Below are 6,505 nucleotides of genomic sequence, written 5' to 3'. Positions count from 1 at the left end.
TAGAATTCAGTTACCACTGTTGCCATCTTTTTGAAGCATTAACCACAAATAATGATCAGATAGTTTAAACCCATAGTTTTGGAGCTCAACCACAATGCTTTATGTCACCTCGTTAAATGATCTAAACACCTTGAGGTTTGTTGAAAATACATTAATTATATAATGAGCCTGTCCATAATCACTAGAAAGAATTAATTTTTCAGTATAACTGAATAGAGTGAAATGGGTCCTTTAATAGTGAAATGTGCCTTTGCACTTCCTTAGGTGATCTACTCCATAGCATTGTGCTTGCCATGTGCTTTTTCTGATACATACCATTATTTTATTCATGATTATAAGGATTTTAGAAGTGATATCTATGTGCTGAAAAGGTGAAAGTCAAAAACTCTTACACATTTTGGATCCCTTATCTGATGGTAAATCTTTATAAATCATTATTTTTTGAGTGCCTGCTGTGTTGTAGACAGCGATTATCAAAAACCCAAATGTATTTCTACCTACAAGGACTTGTGCTCTAACTAGAGAGCAGTCCTATGCTCCTGAAGAATTTTTTAAAAATATCTTGGTATCCCAACTGTTGGTCTCCTCCCTGTCCTCTCCCAGTTTTGTGGCATGCATATGTTCTTTATTGCTTAAGAACTTAACTGCATGACTCTTTACTCTGTTTCCGATGTAATACTTTCTTCACTCTTATCATTGTCAATCCTTTAAGAGGATAAACAGATGCTTCATCTCCTAAAATGGATGGGGTCCAAACAAGTATATATCACTGAACACTGATAGGACAAATGACAATGTGTCAAGGAGCTCAAACATCTGTATCTCTGTCTACATCAGTATCTATGTCTATATTCCTCTATGTACATGTACATTTATATCCATATTATCCATGCGTTACAGGCTGAGTGAAAAATGGGCAGTGAGAAGAGATTGATATCACAAAAAAAGATTTTTATAGAAAAAAGCTATTTATTGATTATACTTTTATGTCTTTTATAAGATGTGTATGAAAAGCATTAAGTTGGTAATAGGAACAGTATTGAGATTTATTGTTTATACTAAACCTCACCCAGTACAATGTCAGTCCTCTCCTACAGTTTCCTTGTTTCATAGCATGTGAACTTCTAGGCGTATTATTTATTATTTTTTATTATTATGTGTCTGTATTTGCCAGAATGTAAATACCACCATCAGATTATTGCTTTGTTTGGTAATATCCTTAGCTCTCAGTAAATATATGTGGAAATAAATTGGACTTCTATGATGTGATTCCTCCTCTGAAGGATTTTGCACTGTAGTTGGAAATCCAGGAAAGCTTGTGAGGGGTATTTCAAAAGAGTGAATCAGAATCATTTCAGGAAGGATAGGAAGGCCAATAATATGAAATGTAACTGAGGGATCAAAGCATATGTGGAGTAAAATATGTTTCTGGTTTTAGGATTAAACCATTTGGACACGTTTTAAAGCAGAACAGAATCAAAGTTTGTTTTTTTCATAATTTTTTAAAACATTGTTGCAAATTTGGTAGACTCAGGGTTTTAAAAAGCTGATGAGAAATACCCAGGTCCAGTAGAGTAAGAATTAGTGTGTGATGAGTCATGTGAGAAATAGGATGTAACACTTGTTCAGGTGAAAAATAAAAGGGTTTATGAAGATAGGGGAAAAGGACAGAGTGCGGTGACACTGAGCAATGTATACTTGGGGGCCACTATGTTAACTGTTGAGAAGAATGCAATGCATTCACCAAGGACAAAGATGGAGGTTCATATCTTTCACCTAGGAGAAACAGTATATTCCTACATCTGTTTAGTGGGGTTCTGTGTTCTTTAGGCTATACATAGTCAAAGAGAAAATTCAATGATAAAAAAAGACATAAAAACTAATCAGCAATAATTTTAAAAATAGATAAACTTTACTGGGCTTCATTTCCCACTTCACAAAAGAAACTCTACACACTAGTGACTCTGCCAAGATTTTAACATTCAGTAATATCCCACTAGTGCACACTAAAGAAAATGGAAAGCAAATGCCATGCCAAGATTAGACATTAGGAGTTCTGTCTGCTTTTCTAGCTCTCATCACACTCAGACACCAGGGACCAAAACAACATCATTTTAAACTTAAAAGTAAATTTTGTCACGTGAAAATTGCAGATGAAATAAATCCTAGATAAGCATGCCCTTTTCTCTCAGGGAAAAAAAAAAAGTAAACTGGATTATAAGGATCAAATTGCTCCACTGCTTTAAGACATTTTCAAATATTCAGTTACGCACTATGCATTTCAAACTTATGCATTCTTATTACACTCCTGTTTTTGTCGTGTACTAATGCTAGATAAACAGATCCTCTGCAAAATAAACTCTACTTAAGAGATGTTAAGGTTAGGGTGCATGCTTGTGAAAGCCAGCAAATGCAAATTAAAGCTGCTTATTCTTGCTTTGACTACAAGAAAACACATTCTCAAATGCAGGGAAAGGGATCAAAATTGAAAGTTGGCATGCCTAGAAATTTTGTCTATTTCTCTCATTTTTGCAAAAATTAGGTATGTCAAGTTCAGATGTTTGAACTGTTTTAGTGAAAAAAGTCTAGTTCTAAAAAGTATAAAAATCAGTAGCAGAGAAATGCAGGACAGTGTATATATTACATGTTTAAATTAAAAATCACCTAAGTAGCCACTATTTTTCTGCCCTTTGAAAATGATTTATACTTCAAAAAATTATAAGAGGACAGTAGTGACAAATATTTCTACTTTATGTTTATAGTTCCCTAAAAATTATGGAAGTGTGACTCAACCTATTGGGGGCGGGAGAACTGGTTACTGAGATTTAATCCATTGACCATTAAATTTATCCATTTGAAATCTATAACTCGGTGTATTTAGTATTAATTTAGTATTCAGTTTAATATTAGAATTTAGTTTATTCATAGAATTATGCAACTGTCATCATTCAAAATATTTTCATTTAATTCAAAATATTTTTATCACCCCAACACCAAACACTGTATCCTTTTAACTATCACCTCCCAGCCCTTGGTAACCAACAACTAGTCTAATTTTCATCTTCACAGTTTTCCTACTTCTGGACATTCATTATCAATAAAATCATATAATATGTGGTATTTGGGACTGGCTTATTTCTTTTAGTGTATTTTCAAGGTTATTTATGTTGTAGCATGTATCAGTACTTTATTTTTATGGCTGAATGGCAATCTAGTACGTGGATAAACCACATTTTGTTTATCCATTTATCAGTTGATGGGTATTGGGCTTTTTTCACCTTTTGTGTATTCTGAATAATGTTGCTATGAACATTGGCATACAAATTTTTGTGGAGGCATGTTTTTATTTCTCCTATGTATATACTGGGCCAAACGATGAGTCTATATTTAATACTGTTTTACTAAGTGTCTTTTTTTTATACCGTTCTTAAAAATTGTCTTTTAAAAAGTTTACATTCCCACCAGCAGTGTATGAGAGGACCAATCTCTCCACATGCTTCTTACTATCTCTGTAGATTAATAGTTTCCATCAAACTTCAAAAGAAATAAGCCATTATTTTTTGAATACTTTTTTCTCACTCCTCTCTTTCTGGCTCTCCCATTAAGTACATGTTGGCCCTACACTTAATGGGGTCCCACGTTTCTCTGAGGCTTCATTCTTTTTTCTTCAATCCTTTCTCTCTGTTCTTCAGATTGCATAATCTCCATCAATCTATCTTCAGGTTCACTAATTCTTTCTCTGTACAATTCAAATCTACTATTGAGCCCCTCTGGTGACTTTTGGGTTTTGTTTTTTTTTCCCACTTTATTTACCTTTGAATTCCAGTATTTCCATTTGGTTCTTCTTTTTTTCTTTCAATAATTTCCATCTCTTTTGAATTGATATTCTCTATTCAGTAAGACTTTATCATCATTTCGTCTTTTGCTTTTAACAATTTCCTGTACTTCTTTGAAAATATTTACAATGGCTCCTTTGAAGTCTTTGTTAAATCTGACTTCTGGTTACTCTCACAGGCAGGGCTTTTGTTTTTGTTTTTGTTTCTTCCTATGTCAGAAATTCCTGTTTCTTTGCATGCCTTATAAATATTTGTTGTTGAAAACTAGATATTTTAGAAAATATATTTTAGCAAACCTAAGTATTAGTCCCCTTCTACCCAGGGCTTGTTATTGTTGTTTGCTTGCTTGTTTGTTTAGTGACTGGCTTGATTAATTAGTGCAGTCTATTTCCGCAACAGTGTGGAGACTCTAATGTTCCCTAGGGGTGTAGACTTGAACATGCACAGTCACCATGGGATAACAGTGATTTTCTCTTAGACTAACCTGCCTCTTGGCTGTGAATTTAGGTCTGTAACAGGTAACTAGGAGACATAATGTGAAATATTGATGCCCCACTCTTGACTGGGAACTGGGGATAGAGGAAGCCCTGTGTTTCTGGCTTCTCCTACCTAGGGTGGAGTTTCCATCAAAATGAGCTGGGGGAAAAGAGGGAGAGAGAAGGCTGTGGTTCAGATGCCCAGTAAAACTGCAGTGTTAGTAGATCTTCTTGAATAAGTATTTCCTTATTTATTGTCTATTATTAGGACCATTTCAAGAGATTACTTCTTTAAAATAATTTCACCAGTTTTTATGGAGAGTGGATCCACAGAGCTCCTCATGTAGACATTCTGAAAGTGGAAACCTCAACCTTTCTTTTTAGGAATGCAAATCTTTTCACACTTTAGTGTGTCAAATTATTAGAGATTTCCAATGACCTTTCTAAGGCTCAAAAAGACTAATCCCTATTTTGGAGTCTAACTGATTATCACAGGTAGGTAACATATCCAAAGCTATAAGGTAACCAAAAGGAAGAACACTTAAGCCCTGGAATTGCTGGATTCTTTCTAGTAATAATAGTAACTTTTACAAGCATGTTGCTTTTCAAAGCCCAGCACAGTGTTTTAAATGAATCTTGACAGTAAACTTTTGAGATGGTTATTATAATTCTTGTTTAACAGGTGGGAAAACTGTTGGCGATAACTGACCGAGTTTCTCCCTCACATCCGTCCTTGCCTCCCCCTGTCCTCTCCTGCATTGCTAAGGCTGACCTAAAGAACACATTCCCACACTCCACTGTCGCCTGGGTTCTGGATGGGATCAGGCAATGGGGCAATACTGGGAGGGTAGAGGAGAGAGACAATCCAAGTTATTTCTGCCCCCCTCCTTCTTTGCCACTCCTTTCTCTCCTTCCATTTCCACCATCTGCTACATCTTATATTTCCAACTGCCACTGAACAGGACGGCTCTATTGTTACATTACCTGAGTGATCTGTACTCTGCACTCTAGTAGCACTACTCCCTCCCTTGGACCTTCTGGTCTTGGATTTCTGGTAATTTTATGTTCAGATTCATTGCAGGGTACCTTACTTTCCCCTTTCTGGCTTCATGTCTCCCTCATCATGCATGTAGCCACATTTGCAGATTTAAAACCTCATTGTTTTAAATATTCAAGTGGTTTCTGCTATGGGTTAAGTTCTTATTGAAACAATTACTTAGATGTTAGGTGGTAAAAATTAAACTTGAACCCAGAGGATCTGAATCTAATCCAAGGCTGTTTCTATTTCTATACCAGAGTAGCCATTCAGACTCAGTTTAACCTTGATCATGATCAGGAAGGGGGCTTTCCGTTTAATATAGAGAGATATAAAAAATTCCACTTTGTGGAATGACAATTAGAAGTTTGTATGCTATAAGTATAATGAATGTTACTCATTGTTCTGTGAGTATTCTAGAGATATTACTAAATCTTGTCAAACATTTTCTTTATAGTTATCAACTAAAAATAATCATGAGATGTCTGTGAGGTCTTTCTACATTTTGTAGATAAGTTCATTTGTGTCTTTTTTTTTTTTTTTTAGATTCCACAAGTAAGCCATATCATATGGTGTTTTTCTTTCTCTTTCTGACTTACTTGACTTAGAATGACAGGTAAAAGAAGTGGGAAGGGATAGATTGGAAATTTGAAATCTGCACCTCTTGGGGAGTAATGGAATTGTTAGCTATCTTGTGGTAGTTTCACTGGTGTATACGTCTATCAAAATTCATCAAATTATACGTCTGAAATATGTATAGTTTACTGTACAAGACTCATACCACAATAAAGGTGTTAAACATAATTAATGAGATACTCTATCCAATATTATTTATATCTGATAGAATATTACTTAGTAAAATGTCAGATCAAAAGTATTTAGATGCCTTGTTGCTATGTAACTTCTGATTTGTTTCAAACAGGTTGGTAAATGACTGTTTTTAAAACTCATTATGACAATTCATACATAGGATATGGAATATCATAGCTCATGAGGAAAAAAACTATTTAGAATCACTAAATGCCAGTGTTCTCTATTCAACGTGAAATATATATTTAGTATGTATTAATAGTACTTATTTAAAAGTTTAAAGTATCAGATTGTATTTACTCACTTAAAATGTACATCTTATTTTTTACCATGTTAACTTTTAAGAA

This window comes from Camelus ferus, chromosome 2 (assembly GCF_009834535.1).
Source record: "Camelus ferus isolate YT-003-E chromosome 2, BCGSAC_Cfer_1.0, whole genome shotgun sequence".
Taxonomy (NCBI): Eukaryota; Metazoa; Chordata; class Mammalia; order Artiodactyla; family Camelidae; genus Camelus; species Camelus ferus.
Note: the sequence above shows the minus strand (reverse complement) of the source record.